Source organism: Choloepus didactylus, chromosome 4 (assembly GCF_015220235.1).
Source record: "Choloepus didactylus isolate mChoDid1 chromosome 4, mChoDid1.pri, whole genome shotgun sequence".
Lineage (NCBI taxonomy): Eukaryota > Metazoa > Chordata > Mammalia > Pilosa > Megalonychidae > Choloepus > Choloepus didactylus.
The window spans coordinates 38,883,937-38,903,283 of NC_051310.1; the positions used below are offsets into that span (position 1 = coordinate 38,883,937).

The 19,347-nt window shown below is 38.9% G+C and overlaps 1 protein-coding gene across 6 annotated transcripts in view; it reads right to left on the reverse strand.

Moving 5' to 3' along the window:
• The window catches only part of SIPA1L1 (signal induced proliferation associated 1 like 1), a 394,723-nt gene that overhangs the window by 218,324 nt on the left and 157,052 nt on the right, over positions 1–19,347 (reverse strand). The window contains exon 4 of one of the 6 annotated variants that reach the window (XM_037832381.1): positions 8,207–8,231. The exons of the other annotated variants lie outside the window; for them this stretch is intronic. The gene's annotated coding sequence lies outside the window, so the exon portion shown is untranslated. The remainder of the gene's footprint in view (positions 1–8,206; positions 8,232–19,347) is intronic. 6 annotated transcript variants of the gene reach the window in all.

A 19,347-nucleotide genomic window follows, 5' to 3' on the forward strand; every position in this document is an offset into this window, starting at 1 on the left:
AAATATTTACCTAAATAAAGGTAGCCCTCAATAACACCCTGAAAATACAGCCTGTAAGCACCATCTCTTGCTTATGGTTTCCTCAAAATAAAAATTATGTTGATCCTTTATCCTGTTGGAAAAATCTAGTTACACTGACATTTAAAACTTCTGAACTCTTGATAAAACCAACACCATGCTCCTAAATTCTGGCCTGCCTCACTTCCCCTTGAAACTTCAAGCAATCCACACTTGCTCCTTGCTGCCAATTCCTTTTTGTAGCTGTGCCATCAGCTTGCTAGAACAAAAAATTAAGCTAATGTACTACGACTTTGCACTTTAGCCCTGTCGGCGGCTAATAGTTCCCAAAGTATCCAAACAAAGACCTGTTGTCAAGGAGAAAAGTCTGTGCATCCCAGGCTGCCTTAGTCCCTCACCATTAGGCAGGTTTAAATAGTCAGAATATCAGGGGCAGAGGAAGGAGGCGCTGACCAACTTGGATTAGCAGAAAAAGAAAGAGCGTTTTTCTTAAACAATCAGTTGGTAAGTTTCCAAATATTTATTGAGCACTTTCTCTGTTTCAGGCTCTGCTCACGGTCATGGGCTTATTGCAGTGAAAAGCTCCAGCTCTCAAGGAGCCTACATTCTAGGTGAGAAAGAATAACAAAACTCATCCAAAATGCAAAGCCTAAAAATTATAGTTCTGATTTGAAAGGGAAAAAAGAAAGAAATCTCTTTATACACCAGAATAACATCAGTAAAAGATTTCCTAATTGACCGCCCTGCCACTACTCTTGCCACCTTCCAATGCATTCTCCACAGAACAACCCAGGGACTTCAGTAAAACACAATACAATCTTGTCAATCTCGTTATACTGAGCACAAAGTCAAAACTCCTTGGCATGGCCTAAAATCCCCAGTCAATCTTTCCAACTTTTAAGCCACTCGTCTCTCCAATTCCTATGGTCCATCCACACTAACCTTCAAGTTCCTCAAATACACTCAGTGATACTGTCTGGGGTGGGGGTCTGTCTGAAATATTTTCCCACTCCCCATGTCCCAACTTGGTTGATTCCCACTTATCTTTGTCAGAAGCACATTCTCCCATCCTCCTTCCCCATCCTCAGCCCACACACACCCTGAATAGAGAGTGCTGTCAGCTACACCTCACTGTGTATTTATTTATTTATGCAACCATACTATTTGTTTCATGTCTCTTCTACTGAGTCATAGATTCCATGAAGGCAAGTACAGAGTCAGTTTGGGGAAGTACAATGTCTCCAGAACCTAGGATTATACCTGGCACACAGAAGGAACTCAAAGAAAAAAAAACAAATGAATAAATGATCATCACCACCAACAAGAATCATTGTAACTTAAACATCAAAGAATTGCGTCCCAAGACAGATCAGAGTTCCCAAGAAGAGCCACGTTTAGTTCTGCTCATATTTTCTGTATAATGAAGGCTTTACTGGAAATAAACAAAATCCAGATTTCGAGACTCCTAAAATCTACTAATAGCTAATACTTCCTTTCCAAGGAGTTAGAAACATACCCAATCTGTGCATTTGTTTTCTTATTGATTTATTTTGAATGTGGATGCCCTGTCTGTTTCAAGGGAGGACTCTGATAATCAAAAAGGTAATAACTACTTAAGCACTTGGTGACCTACAGAGCATTATACAAAATGAAGATATCACCAATATTATTGCTACTAATTCAAACAAACTACCCAGTATCAGGAACAGGTATCTTCATTCCTGTTAGAACACTAAATTGAAAATGTTCTGTACAATTTATGTATATCTTGCAGCTACTCAATACATAAAGTCATCTTTTTAAAGGAAATTCTACTTTTTATAGATTCAGCTTCTATGTTACAATGAAAAATGACTATCTGCAAGCATTTTGCTTGTGTCCAGATATTCAACAAAGAAAAAAAAATGTAAATGCTTCACAAATTTTTCAATGTGCCACTTTATGACACTTCAATCCTAGCTAATATAGCACAATAATCTTGGAGATGTCCAAACATTACTTGTGCAATGCAAAAATACAGCAATCTTTTGTTGGAAACATATCAGTAATTACAATAACATGGACAATATACATACACTTTGATGACCTCTTGCAAACAAAAAAACAAACCAAAAGAACATATTTTCTCTTTCTAAAAGATACTTGTTTTGATGTAAAAAATAACATTACAGATAAAGTTGGGTCACAAAATAATACATAATTTTTGTCACATTAAGTGCCAAAAAGACTTAATGTTAACACTAACACTGTTTAAATGAATCAGCCTTAAGGAAACTGTTCAAAAGCTTTAGTAAAGATAACTATTAACACTATATAAAAAGTGGTGTCCAGGAAGAAGTATAGGTTTTACTGCATTAAAAGGAATGCTTCCTTCACCTTTTTAAATCATACAGAAAAAAGAACTGCCCTTAAAGTTTATATTTAAAATGAAGCCAAAATAATTCAAGTATTTAAAATTTTAAGTTTACCATCATATCTTCAATTTCAGACAAAAATTTAGGCAAAAGTATCTATGCTAGCTCAAAATATCTTCTCCTTCTTTGATCATTAAAAAACTAGCAATAAACCTCTCCCCAACATCAACTTCACCCTATTAACTTTTCCACTCAACACAGTCTATGTAAAGCTCAGACTTGGTATGATAATGAAGCCTCAAAAGAATTACCCCAAAGAACTAATAATTTGCTTGGATATTATAAATGTTGTTACATCCTTTGGTAAACTGATTTCCAGCCCCAGACAACAGTTGGCAGTTGTCTTATTTCTCTCATCTTTAGAGTTATCAACATTTAGACTGGCACCTAAGGATAAATAAAACCAAGAAAATTTCATACTCTGGAATTTGGTATACTTAAAATTAAGCTGTTGGATCTTCTTTCCATGTTCTCCAGCTTTTCCTTGTCAAACTTGGTAACATCCAATAAAATCAGTGTACAGAATTCAGATTCTATCCTATAATGAATGAGCCCTAGTCTTGCTACAAAGTCACTGGAATTAATGAGTATGGACCAAATAAACTGATATATGACAAGAAAACTCAATCCCAAGTGTACAGGTGTGTATGTATTATGTCCCCCAGAAAAAGCCATGTTCTTTGATGCAATCTTGTGAGGGGAGACATATTGGTGTTGATTAAGTTGGAACTTTTGGACTGGGTTGTTCCCATGGAGATGTGCCCCACCCAACCGTAGGTGATAACTCTTGATAATTTCCACGGACGTGTGGCCCTGCCCATTCAGCATGGGTCTTGATGAGTTTACTGGAGCACTATATAAGCTCAGAGAGAAGGAGCAAGCTTGCTACAGCCACGAGGGACACTTTGAAGAACGTACAGGAGCTGAGAGAGTAGCTGCAGAGGAAGGACAGTTTGAAGACAGCTGTTGAAAGCAGACTTTTGCTATGGAGAAGCTAAGAGAGGACAAATGCGCCAAGAGCAACTGAGAGTGACATTTTGAAGAGCAGCTGCAGCCTAGAGAGGAAGATCCTGGGAGAAAGCCATTTTGAAACCAGAACTTCAGAGCAGACGCCAGCCATGTGACTTCCCAGCTAACAGAGGTTTTCCGGACGCCATTGGCCATCCTCCAGTGAAGGTACCCAATTGTACCTTGGACACTTTATGGCCTTAAGACTGTAACTGTGTAACCAAATAAACCCCCTTTTATAAAAGCCAATCCATTCCTGGTATTTTACATCCTGGCAGCATTAGCAAACTGGAACACCAAGTTACAAACACACTGGTTTCATCCAGCCTCAAATGCATACTGCCTTTCAGAGAATAACCCAGAGCTATGTGAATTACAAGAAATAGCCCATCAGATCCCCAAGCCCCAAAAGTACCAGGTCAATTTTTTAAAGGCGCTAATTTTAAACTAATAAAAGTTGGATTCTAAACTTGACCTGCATTCCAATTATTATCTAATGAGGAATGTCCGGCTGTACTCTTAACACAGATAAAGTTGCTTGAGGGAAGTCCAAACAAAGTTCATTTTATATGCATCAAACAAAGCAACTTTCTCTTAGCAACTGGCATCCTCCAGAAAAGGAGCAGCAGCTGTGAAGAAAGAGCCATCCCACAGCTGAGGGTCCCTAAAATTTACTTTTTCACGTAACTAATAAAAGCAGGCCATTCTTCACATCTAGATGGTTTGGGAAAACCAATTTCCGATTGCTTTGCATAATAGAGTGAAGTAATACAGCATTTTTTCAATGGAGTGCATAGTACATGAGTATCATTGCAAAGAAGATGTCAAAAAAAGGCAGTATACTTCTTTTCAAAAGTATAAGTTCTCAGGGCACACTGACCAAAATAGTCTCTATGACAATGAAGAGTTTTCTTTTGCATTTTTTATTCAAAAACTGCAAGATAAAAGAAAACCATGAATCTCCTATCATGACATCAGTCAAAAAATTATAGCACTGATGGACGAATCATTTGGAAATTTTTATCATCCTCAATTTTGAGGAAGCCTGAAAGAACTGCAAACTTACAATTTTAAAAAATTAGTTTTCAAGTGTGCTACAGTAGTGTAACAGTGGCACTAGCACATTGTACTACTTAGGAAATTCCTTGTCAATCTTAATATCCACATTAGGAAAATCACCACAAGGACAGAAGTGAAAAAATAAACCAAATAAATCTCTGGAAGAACATCTATAAACATAAAACTATACACACATATATTTCTGTATAAACATAAAACTATGTATTATTTCTATAAACCAAAATAACAGTAATTCACTGAAACCTATTTAAATGAATTAAACTATTACTAAGCAAGAATGGAGGTAAAAATACCAGACTTTTTTTATGTATGTTCACTCACAGAGCCTGTCTTCTCTTAGCCTAAATGCTGGCCCAGAACTGTATCTAAAGATAAACTAATACTGTGATTCCAAAGGCAGAGAAAATCCTAGTATTTCATTTTCTATATAGCTGAAATATATATATATATTTTAAGATTCAAAAATTCTAGAGCATGAAAAGGAAAAGGACAGCATCTGCACCAAAAACCTTGATTTGGTCATACTTCAATTATTTATTCATTCATTCACAGAACATTTACTGAACAGTGTTGCTGAGGCTGTTAGCTGCTGACCAATATCTATTCCCCCCTTGTTCTTAACAGAACACCCAATTTACCCAGAGGAAGCAATGCACTTAGCCAAAAGATTACCTTTCATAGCCTCCCTTGCAGCTAGATGAGGCCACATGACTAAGTTCTGGCCAACAAGAAGGAAGTTATGTGTTTTGAGCAACTTACAGAAAGGTTTTTTAAACGGAGCTGACTGTTCAGAATTTTATTCTTTTTCCCTCCCTCCTTCCACCTTCTACTTCCTGTAGCCACCTTACACCTTATCAACACCTCAAGGATGAAAATCAGGAACTCAAAACGGAGCTCTTTAAGCAGCCTTTCTTTGGAGTTGCTACATCCAGGAAGCGGTGGTCAATGTCACTGGCACCACAGAGGCTATAAAATCACCTCTGAATCTGTTTTGCCTCATTGCTTCTAGCAACAGTGTGGAGTCTCATACATATTAATATAAACAAGCTTATAAATTTCTTAAAGAACAGAACTTACAGCACAAACCTTCCATTAAAAGAACTTAACATCCTTAAAGAGGAAACAAAACCTAAGAATCAGAAGTCCCTCCTCTGTGCACACCCTTAATCTATCATTTAAACACTTACACATTAAAGATGAAGTGTATCTGCCTGTCAGTTGGTCTGTCTTCCTCGACAGCCTAGAAAAATTTAAAGGCAAGGACTACTCTTGTTCACATTTGCAGCACTAGAACCCAGCACATAGCCGGTGCTAAGTATTAAATGAACAACGTGAAGCAAATGAAGAGAGGTCCTAAATTAAGAGTCTTAAAATGACAGATAATTTTATAGTTCTGAATTATGACACAGCATCTGCATGCGGGCCAGCTCATTCAATAAGACCAAGTGAAATGGAGAAACTGTCCATCCCTGCCGAGCTCAGGTGCTCTGTTCTCTGCCTCCAGGACGTATGGACCTCACCACCTCATATTCCCAAGGGCTGAGTATGGTGAAAGTGGATACTGGAGAGCTCCAGTCTTCCCTTTTCCTCTTCCTACTCATCCACTCACATTCATTCACTCAACATTTACTGAGCACCTACTAGGTACCACACGATGGCAAAGAGGACAAGAAATAGCTCTAACAAGCAAAAACGCATAGAGGAAAAAAAAGCATTCAGAAAAAGCAAAGAAGCAATTACAATGCAGTGTGAAAAAATGTCTGGGCCTAATGTTGCTTCTTCTGGAGAGGCCAGGCACTGCCTTTTGTACTTCATATGGACTATCTCATTTACTCCACAACTCTGGGATACACAGAGGCCCAGAGAACATGGTAGGGGGATCTCCACCACTAAACCAGCCCAGAGGGTATGGGGCGGGTAGGGAAGATGGCATGTACAAAACGGATAGCTAACCAAAGCAAATGAAACCTGATGGATCAACAGAATTTGCCCAGGTTGAAGGGGATAGGCAAAACTTTCCATGCAAAAAATTTGCCAGGCAGGAAAATTCCAGACACAGGAAAGATCATGGTGCATCAGAAAAGCATGGCAGAATCTGGTACTAGAACAGTAAGTGTACCCTCCCTGAACAATTCTTAACACCTGAGGGAATGATATTTCTACTGTTACATCTAAAGGAGGGTTCTGTGAGAGGGAAAAAAAAAAAAAAAAAGACCTGGTGGATTTTCATAAATGTCTCTGAAACATGTGCCTTTAAGAAATACTTTCTTAATATGAAACATGTGATATCGATCCTGCTCTATTTTTAAGTCCAGATTATAAATATTTATACTTTAATAAGATTACTTATCGGAAAATAATAAAAATACATTAGGAATTTCACAAAAGCATAGCAACAGACTGAAAAAAGCAGAAATATTTCTTTAAAATATCCTTAAATACACTTCCCTTTAAACTTCGAGGAGATGGTCTGACATTCATGACTTAAAAAAAATTTTTTTTTGCATCTTGTGGCAGAGAGTCAACTCTTTCAAACCCAATTTCCACTCCCCATTCCCTTCTTCCTTAGTAACAGAAACTTTATTCTATTTGGGCTGGCAATGTGCCCACTTAAACACCACATTTGAGCTTCCCTTGGTGACAGAGGTGGCTAAGAAGTTTCACATAGAAGTCACTGGGTAGGGCCTACAGAAAATCTCCTTTGCTCCTTTTGCTTTCCCCTCCTCTTGCAGATGACTTGGCTGGAGCTCCTTCCCTGTCCTGTGGCTGTGAGGCGAATCCTGAAAGTCAGGAGACCCTGACCCCTGGTAACTTGGTGGAAACACTGCCCCTAAACGGTTTCCCTAGATGTTTTATGTGAGCAAATCAAAACTTGCTTAATCAGATCACTGTTCTTGCTAGTCAAACACAAATTTCATTGCAGATGCTAGGGAATATTTAAAGTATACATGGTGAGATCTGGCAAAAAGCAGTTTCAAATACATTTACAGTATTAAAACATTATTTCATAATTCACTTACTTTTTGTCTAAATCACACATCCAAATGATTATTAAACATCTTTTTAAATAAAATTAAATGTTTTCCAATTTTTTCATTGGGCACAAAAGACATCTAGTTCTTGAAACAACTTATCTACTTTTGGCAATGAACTAAGGAGAGTACATGGGGCCAGCAGAACAATCTGAGAGAGCAGAGTGTAGAGGGGATTGTAAAACTGAACATCAATAACACAATACAGAAACAAGCTATTTACAAAAACCTCTGTGTTAAGCCAGGAGAACTGTAACAGTTCCATTTGAGGATCTATGATCTGAACTAATCCTTGGTTTCCATTGCTCACTAGCACAAAATCATGTTGCAATTTAAATGTAATATCATTCTTATTCTACTTGATAGCACCATCATGCTACTTTTAAAAGGTGTAATTGCTTTCTAGCAACTCCCCTGATAAAGGTAAGATATGTTACTAAATTATTTTTGTGGAAATGCTCTTATACCCTTTTACACCCCCTCCCCTCAATAAAAACAGCTAAAGGATTATACCTAGCAATAAAGATGAACAGAATAATTCCAGAGCTGGGATTGGGGTCAGGGAGGACTCTTATCTTTGGGCAGAGACAGAAATCTCTGCATTTTCATAACAAACAAAAGAAAACTCAACATTACTTTCTCACTTTTACTTACCTCAATGTGTAGGTTTTTTTTTAAGCTAGAAACAAAATTCAAATGGAAAAATTAAACATAAAATAAATTCTATCTCCATTTTTATCTCTATTCACTTGTTTAAAAGATAATTCCTTTCTATTACAAATGGATCGTTGCCAAACTAACAGTGAGCCTACTGTCAAGTACTACTGCTTGACAGCCATGGAATTCCTGCTGCATGGAAGATCCTTGCAGGAACGTCAGTTCTCTTTAAAGGCAAAGTACAAAGCAAAATATATAGAATGTCCACGTTCAAATCAAGATTTGAATCCACATTCTAATAATTGCTAACTGTAGGTAAAATCTTATGCAAATTCATTTACCTCCCTCTGGGCCTCAGTTCCCACAACTATAAAATGAAAATAATGCTATCAATTCCGTCTAATATTGTTGGAAAAATCAGTGCTAATATGTATAAAGAATGCAGCAAAATGCCTGACACATAATAGGTTTTAGTCTTTAAGTTACTGGATTACTTAAGAGTGTTAGAAGAAAAAAAAAAAGTTAAAATACTTTTTTAAAAAGCTGCCCAACTAAAAGCATCAAATAAAATAAAAAAACAAACTGAGAGGTAGAGCAACCGCTTCGAGTCCTCTCAGCTCCTCCCTGAAATACTTCTAGTGATCGAAGCTCACTACCTCGAAAAGCAACTTGATCATTTCATTCAACATTGTATCAATACACTCTGAGGATAATATCTACCATGGGTCAGTTTCTGTACTAGGCTTGAGATGCAGAGGTAATTAAGGCATGGTCCCCTGCTCTTAAGGAAGTCACAGCTCCCTCAAATGAATAGATAAATACCACACAGTGACAGAGAAGGAGAGAGGTAAACACAGAGGGCTACAGGAGTGTGGAGGTGGGCACACAGCCCAGACTAGTTGGGTCAGAAGGCAGGAAACCCTTGAGTAAAATCGTATAGAACAATGAGGTGGAAGGGGAAGGGCTGAAAGGGAATAGCACAAACACTCTGAGGTAAGAGAGCCTAATTTATCACAAGTAACAAATTCAAAGCAGAGAGCAGTGGTAGGTGATGTGGCTGCTCAGGCCGCAAGGTTTCCATCAGAGGGCTCCAGGCCACGTGAATCATCTTGGGGCTTCTGCTATGGGCTGTGAGGAGCCTCAAAAATGTTGCAAGTGGAGAAGTGTTTTTTGTGCAGAAACTCTGGTGGAAATGTGGAAAATGAACTGAGTGTAGGGGTAGAATGGGACAGAGAACCAGTAGCCCAGGTGAGCAAAATTCAGGTATAAGAGTTACAATTCATACTTAAGTTCACTCAAGCTCTAAAGGAATTATAATTAAACTAGGTTTCCTTTTGTTCTGGAGGAGGTTTATATACCTGCCATCTCCCCAACAATATCAATCATTCCAGAAGAATAGAATCAAGTGGTCTGGTTTTAAAATTCTCACATAGCACGGTACAATGCTTTTACATAAAGTTGTAAATATAAGGTAAATTCAGAGACATTTTCACAAAAGGGAGCATGAAACCTCACTGTAACATACAGAGCATGATCCCCACTACTGGTTTCACACTCAAATGTCTCTACTTATAACCAACTGTTAATACTAGAAAGAAAATCTACATTTTAAACACTTATCATTTGCCTATGCAATAGAGGTAAACTATCTAAATCAAGTTTTAGATTAAGGTAAAGAAAAAAAATTTTAATAGCCCTCAAATTTTGACCACTTTTAAGACTTTCCCTGCAAAGACTAATCTGTCCTTGACCTATATCGATGAAGTGAAAAGGGGAGCAAAACAGCTTTGCAGGCATCGAAAAGGAATCTTATCTTTACTTAGCTGTTGGCTGAAAATTTTTTGAAAAAAGGAAAAATACCACCCAAGTTGTCTGACTTACTCCGAGTTGGCTGCAGTATGTACATTCACAAAGAAACATGTGTATAAACATGAACATCCAGGCACAAATATCCATCTGGACAGGATGTTAACACCATTCCTCAATTCCTTAAGGGTCCTATTCTTTCCTGAATAGGAATCAACCAACTGGTTTAAGAGCACTTTAATTAATTAGGATAATGGGGGGGGGATGAGAGAAGGAGTCAACTTTTTTAGAATATAAACAAGGACTCATCTCCATAAGACCATTTAGAAAGTTTAAAAGATTAAATGCATCAGGACCCTAAATTATCCACATGAAAAAAGTATCAAATTCTTTTCTCCTTGAAGCCAAACAGGTCTTAGTCTTCCTTTGGATTTGGTTCTCTGGAGTTGAATAAATGAGGCTCACTGTGGCAAAATTCTGTGGAGTGAGATGTACTCAGGAAGAGGCTGGTGAAAAAAATGTGATTAATTATACCAGGCTGACATGGGCAAAATGGGCAGAAGAAATGTTCTGTTGACATAATGAATTATATAAATGAAAATGTTCACATCCTTTCCTTGATTTGAACTGGGTCATCAGTGAAACTAGGAACTGATTTTTGCAATATCTATGCATCTAGTCAAAATACCCTTCACTTTTAAAAAATGCATAACTAATTTCTAGTATTTAGTTTGATATTCTCAATCCCTTCCTCCCAGATCTTTTCCCCCATTCAACTGGTCAACATTACAGCAGAAGGGTTGAGAGCAAAGGCTCCAGAGCCTGACAAATCCTAAGCACTTAATCTCTCTTGGTGCCATCCCCTCTCCAGTGAAAAAGGACCAGCCAAACAGGGCTGTTGTGAGAAAGACACAGGATGATCCATGTGAGGTGCTCAGCACAGAGTCTGAGTTCCATAAACACTGCCAATTGTTATCAGCTTTAATAAAAAAAGCATGGGATTTCCAGGAAGATGGTGGAGTAGGTGAGGCAGAATGGGCTTCTCCTCCATTAAATTAACTAGAGAGAGGCTGGAGGACACCCAGAACCATAGTTACGGGGTGTGACAGTTCACAGAGGTTCTCCCACAGTATGTGGAGGGGAAACCAACAAAAATGTGAGACAGACGGCGGTTACAGGGACAGGGTGAGTTTGTTCCTACAGGACCACCTCCCAGTTGGCAGCAGCGAGACCGCAGCCGGGCAAGGGAGTGAGCAGTGGCTGTCCACTCCCGTGCACCTACCTTGAAGTTGGCTGGGAGGTGATCCTCCACAATCAGACAGCAGGGACTCCGATGGGGGGACCCGGCAGCCAGCATTTACTCTCCCCTCACAGAAGTGGGGGGTGTGGTACACTGGCAAGAAGCCAGGGAGAGGCGCCATACTGATGATCAGGAGCACACCCCACACTCCAGAGACTTGCGGACACAAGACAGGCGGTGGGAGTGGGCAGGCAGGGCCCACGTTCCATCTGCGAGGTGCCCATGAGCAGACTCCCCTGCCTACCTGCTCAGGGCCCATGTCACAGCCCCAGGAAAGGCAGTCCCAAGAGCGCACGGAGAACTGATGCACTAACTGGTTCCTCATCCAGTTTGGACTCTGCCTAGTGCCCAGGAGAAGTTTAGGGAAGACCGGCTTGACACCACCACCTGCTGGTAGGTTAGGGAAACTGCACTCCAGCAAACTGTACTTCAAGAGCATCAACTGCTGGTAGATTAGGGAAACTGCACTCCAGCAAGCTGTAGCTTTACCAAATTATATATAAGTCCTCAAATAATCCTGCATTTCCCAAAATAACCTTACAAGATAAGCAAATGCCTCGAAGTCAACAGAAAATTACAAAGCACTTGAAGGGTCTAGAAGATATGGACAAACCAAATGAACAAATTAAAAAGCCAGAAGGGACAAAATTTGGAACAATTAACTAAAGAAGTACAAACAAATCTTCAACAAGATAGCTAAAGACATAAAGGAAATCAAGAAGACGTTACAAGAACATAAAGAAGAATTTGAAAAAGTAAATTTAAAAATAGCAGACCTTATGGAAATAAAAGGCACTGTGGATCAAATTTAAAATACAGTAGAGACACACAATAGCAGATCTGAAGAGGCAGAAGAAAGGATAAGTGAACTTGAGGATAGATAATTGAATTCGAGCAAACAAAAGAATAAATGGGAAACAAAAACTGAAAAATTTGAAGTGGATCTCAGAGAAATGATGGACAACATAAAGCAAACAAATGTAAGAATCATTGGTGTCCCAGAAGGAGAAGAGAAGGGTAAAGGGCTAGGAAGAGTGTTTCAAGACATTGTTAGAGAAAACTTTCTAAATGACATAAATATGCAAATAAAAGATGCCCAACAAACCCCAAATAGAATAAATAATAAAAGCAGGCAAGCACCATGAAGGACAGTGCTTGAAACTTCAAGATGCCAATTAATTTGTGGAAAATGGACACTAAAAGACTAAGAACACCAATAGTTAACTGACATTGTGGATATATCTAACAGGGGATATCACAGGATTATCCAACCAGCTTCCACCTTCATATTTTATTTTCTATCATTAAATGCCAAATGAGTTGTTCTTAACTACTTTAAACATGGCCTTTCTAATTACCTACTCTGACAACATACTGTGACTCCATTAACATGTTCTCCTGAGGTTGATTTCAAGAGATTTATGATCACCTATAGTGGATATCCCCTCACTAATTTTTAATGGTTTTCCACTGTTAAATAATTACTTAAAATAAATTGGCTAAGTTCTAGACCATGCAGTTGCTTTTCATTAGGAATCCATTGAGCTATATTTGTTTTTCACCAGCTGTCTGGATAATTATATTATAGTCCAAATTTATTTAAAGTCAGTAGAGAAAGAATATGTTAATCATGAGCCTCTCTTCTTTGGACTTCCCCACGTTCTCTAATTCGTCTTAAAGATTATCCAAGGGGTTCAGAATGAAGCTTGTTCAACTCAGACATCTCAGAGGCAATTTGATAATTGGATATTGAGGACTTAAACTGAGACAATTCTTAATGAAACAAAAGATGAGAACCAAAAATGAAACAGAACAATGACTTACCATGGGCTTCCTGGGTGCATGCAAGTGCGTTCCTGCACCTAGCAACAAATGGCACTAAATGCATACAGTAGTAAAATGCTTACCTTGTTAATATTTTTGGTAAGGAGGAGAAAAAAAGAGCGAGCCCACTGTAACCTTACAAAAGAACTTATAAGAAAATGAAAGGTTTCCAATTTGTTCTGTTTGCTTGATTATATTTTTTTCCCCAATACCATCCCTTTTTCAACACCTTGCAAGGTTGACATTCATTTTTTCTCCAACATGTAAAAACATTTTTATATTTGTACATTTAGTCACAATCAATGACCATTCTAGGTTTCAGTAAGTTATACAGTCGAAGTCTTTATCATCTATCTTTCCTTCTGGTGTCATACATGCCCCCAGCTGTCCTCTTTCAGCTTTACTAACAGACATCTTTGTTCAGTTTTCTTAGAATATTGTGCTACCATCACACAGTACTATGCTATTGATTTCTGGATATATACAATCCATCTTGTTGACCATTCTATACTCCTTCAGCATCAAATGCCTGATCTCTACCCTCCTTCTATATCCTAATAACCTGTGTTCTCAGCTTTTAACTCTTAAAATATGCTCATTAATGTTAATTCACATTAGTGACACCATACAGTATTTGTGCTTTTGTTTCCGGCTAACTTCGCTCAACATAACATCCTCAAGGTTCATCTACGTTATTATATGTTCTGTGACTTTGTTCTGTCTTACAGCTAAGTAACATTCCATTGTGTGTACATACCGCAGTCTGTTTATCCACACATCCATTGATGGACACTTGGGCTGTTTCCATCTCTTAGCAATCATGAATAATGCCCCTATAAACACCAGTTTACAAATATCTATTTGTGGCTTAGCTTTCAGTTCCTCTGAGTATATATACTTACTATCCTGAAGAACCATGACACTGCCTTCCAGAGTGGCTGCACCAATCTACATTCCCACCAACAGTGAAGTGTGCCTCTTTCTCTAAATCCTCTTCAGCACTGTAATTTTCTGGGTTTTTTGGATAATGGTGATTCTGGTAGGTGTGAGATGATACCTCATTGTGGTTTTGATTTGCATTTCCCTAACAGCCCGTGAAGCTGAGAATCTTTTCATAATGTTTTTGAGCCATTTGTACTTCCTCTGCATAAAATTGTCTGTCCATGTCTTTTGCCCATTTTTTTAACTGGGTTGTGTGTTTAATTTGGAGGAGATCCCATTTATCTATCTCTTCTTTGGTTGCTTGCACTTGGGGGTAAGGTCTAGGAAACCACCTCCTATCACAAGATCTTTCAGATATGGCCCTACATTTTCTTCTAGAGTCTTATGGTATTAGCACTAGTATTTATGTCTTTGATCCATTTTGAGTTAATTATTGTATAAGGTGTGAGATAGGAGTCCTCTTTCATTCTTTTGGATATGGAAATCCAGCTCTCCAAAAACCATTTATTCAAGAAGCTGCTCTGTCCCCGTTACTTTGGCTTGACTGCCACATCAAAGATCAATTGTCGGAGAGAACCTAAGATGGCGGCTAGGTGAGACAGGGCAAAAAAACACCTCTGTGAAAAATACTAGATAAAAACCAGAAAGTGACCCAGACCACCACTGCCAGCGATTCACCAGCCAGACAAGGTCTGCTAAATCCACAGGGAACGTGCATTTGGTGAAACCAGGAGCCTGCATTCTGAAACTAGTGAGTGAGTTGGCTCAAAGTCCCGCGGCCACGCAGCGATGTGGGGAAACGGCGGGCTGGCGTTTGGAGATGGACTAGTTCTTTAAAAAAAAAAGCCCGGGAGTAGCTGCAGATAGGACGGGCAGAGCTGCGCAGTGAAGCATGGCAGGAGTGGGCTGGGCTAACGCCTCGGTGTATGGAGTAGAGGACACCCCTTCCCACACCCGCTGCTGATTGTCTTGAGACCAGAGAAGCAGAGGGGAGCCAAAAGGAGAAAAAAAAAAAAATGCATTCCTTGCAGCCATCTCCCCAGCGGGCATGGGACGCTCCTGCCCAGGACCAGACACAAAGCCGAGAGCCACGCCGAGAAACCCAGTGTTTCTTTCCTGCGGTACTACACACAAGCCACAATATCGGCCGTGGACAGTGGCCTTTAATACACCCACGGCTAATTGTCATGGAGCTGGGAGGGTGGAGTTGTGTGAAAAGGGGGAAGTTAAAGCGTCCCATTCAACCATCTTTGAAGTGGGCTGGGAGCGCCCCTGAACGGCCCAGTGACCCAGGGCTTCCCTGGCGGGCACTAGTGACGTGGTGCGGAACTCCCTCAGCAGAGGTCCTGAAGAGCACAGCTGGGAAGGGGGAACCACTCGGAAATCCCAGGGAACCTACGCCAATACCAAGGACTTGTGGGTCAGCAGCAGAGAACAGCCTTAAATCTCCGGAAACACCTGGGAGGTTTGATTATTAAAGCTGCCCGCCTGCCTAACCACGCAGACACACGCCCTACATTCAGGGTAGACAGCACCAAGAACACACCCAAGCTTGGTGCACCAATTGAACCCCACAAGAATCAGACCCCCACACACCACAAAGACAAAGTGGAGGAGAACTGACTTGTGGGGAATAGGTGACTCACAGACACCATCTTCTGGTTAGTTAGGAAAAGTGTATGCCACCAAACTGCAGTTCTGTCAAATTAGGGATCAAGTAAAGCAAATGCCAAGAGGCCAAAAACAACAGAAAATCTTATAGCACATGATAAAAGCAGACGATATGGAGAACCCAAACCAAAACACCCGACTCAAAAGATCAGAAGACACACAGTACTTGGCACAATTAATCAAAGGATTATTTTTGGCTCAGGATATAAAGGACATGAAGAAGAACATGGCACAGGATATAAAAGACATAAAGAAGAACTTAGAAGAGCACAGAGAAGAAATTGCAAGAGTAAATAAAAAAATAGAAGATCTTACGGAAATTAAAGAAACTGTAGGCCAAATTAAAAAGACTCTGGATACTCAATACAAGATTAGAGGATGTTGAACAACGACTCAGCCTCCTTGAGGACCACAGAACAGAAAATGAAAGAACAAAAGAAAGAATGGGGAAAAAAATTTAAAAAATCGAAATGGATCTCAGGGATATGATAGATAAAATAAAACGTCCGAATTTAAGACTCATTGGTGTCCCAGAAGGGGAAGAGAAGGGTAAATATCTAGAAAGAGTATTCAAAGAAATTGTTGGGGAAAACTTCCCCAACCTTCTACACAATATAAATACACAAAGCATAAATGCCCAGCAACTCCAAATAGAATAAATCCATATAAACTCACTCCAAGACGTATTCTGATCAGACTGTCAAATACTGAAGAGAAGGAGCAAGTTCTGGAAGCAGCAAGAGAAAAGCAATTCACCACATACAAAGGAAACAACATAAGACTAAGTTGCGACTACTCAGCGGTCACCATGGAGGCGAGAAGGCAGTGGCATGACATATTTAAAATTATGAGAGAGAAAAACTGCCAACCAAGAATACTTTATCCAGCAAAACTCTCCTTCAACTTTGAGGGAGAGCTTAAATTTTTCAATGACAAACAAATTCTGAGAGATTTTGCTAATAAAAGACCTTCCCTACTTCATATACTAAAGGGAGCCCTACTGACAGAGATACAAAGAAAGGAGAGAGAGATACAGAAAATTTTAACAGACATACATAGAATATTACATCCCAGGTCACCGGGACACACATTCTTCACTAGTGATCACAGATCTTTCTCCAGAATGGACCGTATGCTGGGGCATAAAAACAAGCCTCAATAAATTAAAAAAAAAAAAATGAATTTGTTCAAAGCACATTCTCTGACCACAATGAAATACAAATAGAAGTCAATAACCATCAGAGACTTGGAGCATTCACAAACACCTGGAGGATAAAAATGAGGGGGAGATAAAAACATTCACATATAATCAAAAGCTGAGGGACTTCATCACCAGTAATCAGTCCTATAAGAAATGCTAAAGGGAGTTGAGCAGGCTGAAAGGAAGGGACACTAAACAATCGACTGAAACTACATGAAGAAATAAAGATTTCCAGTAAAGATCACATGGTAAATATAAATACCAATACTACTGAAGTTTTGATTTATAACTCCACTATTTACTTCCTACAGGATTTAAAAATACATAAACTGTAATGATAAATCAGTGGTTTTGGAATCAATGTAAAATACGTAATTTTTTACAAGAACCACATTAAAGATGGGGGAATAATGGAGTATAGGAACATAGTTTATGTGTCCTATTGAAGTTAAGTTGGTATCAAAGAAAAACAAGATTGTTATAGACTTAAGATGTTAAATTTAAGCCCCACAGTAAACACAAAGAAAGTATCAGAGTATATGACCATAGAGATGAAAAGTAGAGTAGGGGTTCCGAGTAGTGGGGAAGGAGCAATGGGGAGTTAAGAAATGAGTGTAGGTTTTCTGTTTGGGGTGAAGGGAAACTTCTAGAAATGGATGGTGGGAAGGTGACAGCATTGCAACATTCTAAATGTGGTTAATCCCACTAATGGAATGCTAGGGAGGGAGTGGAATGGGAAGATTTAGGCTATATATTTGTTTCCAGAATTAAAAAAAAAAAAAAGTCTAAATAGATGACAATTCAATGCCAAGGATTATCCTGGATGGGATCTGAGGATGGAGGACAGGAGGCTCAAAGGGACACAGATGGGACACACACACACACACACACACACACACACACACACAAAAGGAAATATAGAATGTAAGTTTTGTATCAATGTTGAATTTCTTGAACTTCTTAGCTGCGCTTAATGAGATTGCATAAAAGAATGTTCTTGTCCATGGAAAAGGTATATGTGAATTATATTGTTTGTTCAAAGTTACGTGCAGCTTGCTCACATATGTTCAGAGGACAGAGCAATAGATGATGATGATAAATAGAAGGGAGGGGGAGGGAAAGGGAAAGGAAAGAAAGAAATGGTGGTGTGACAGGATGTTAAAGGTGGTGGATCGGGGCTATCAGGGGAAGGGGGTCAGGGTATGATGGAGTTCTATGTATGGGGTTTGTACTGTTTTGCAACTCTCCTGTAGACGACTGAATTATTTCAAAATAAATCTATTAAATTAAAAAAAAATTTTTTTTAAAAAAGATCAATTGTCCACAGATGTGAGGGTCTATTTCTGAACACTCAATTCGATTCCAGTGGTCGGTATATCATCCTTATGCCCGGTCCCATTGCTATTTGGACCACCATAGCTTTGTAATATGCTTCAAAGTCGGTAGAGACCTTCCATTCATTCTTCTTTCTCAAGATATTTTTGGCTAACCTGGGGCACTTTGCCTTCCAAATAAAATTGGCTATTGAATTTCTATTTCTGCAAAGTAACTTGTTGGGATTTTATTTGGTTATTGCATTGAATCTTTAAATCAGTTTAGGTACACTTGACATCTTAACTATATTTAGCTTCCAATCCATAAACATGGAATTTTTCTTCCATTTTTTAAGGTTCTGTTTGAGTTCTTTTTGTAGTTTCTTCTAGTTTCTGTGTATAGGTCTTTTGTAGCCTTGGTTAAGTTTACTCCTACATACTTGATTCTTTTGGTTGCTATTGTAAATGGAATTTTTTTCTTGATTTCCTTCTCCTGTTGCTCATTACTTGTGTACAGAACACTAGTGATTTTTGCATGTTGATCTTGTACCCAGCCACTTTGATGTATTCATTGATTAGCTCTAGTAGATGTGCTGTATATTTTTCTGGGTTTTCTACAAATAGGATCATGTCATCTGCAAAGACTGAAAATTTTACTTCTTCCTCTCCAATTTGGATGCCTTTTATTTCTTTTTCTTGCCTAATTGCTCTAGTTCAAACTTCCAGCACAATGTTGAATAAAAACACTGACAGTGAGCAATCCTGTCCTGTTCCTCACCTAAGAGGGAAAACTTTCACTTTCCTCATTGAGCATAATGTTAGCTGTGGGTTTTTCACATACTACTTTTATCATATTGAGAAAGTTCTCTTCTATTCTTTTCTGGGAAGTTGTATATTTCATCTAAGTTGTCCACTTTACTAGAATCTAGTTGCTCATAGAATCTTCTCATCTTCTCCTTTATTTTTTGGAGGTCAGTAGTTATGTTCCCTTTCCCATTTCTGAATCTATTTATTTGCATCCACTCTCTCTACCCACCCCCCCTTTTTTTTGTTAGCCTAGCTAATGATAGAACAATTCTAT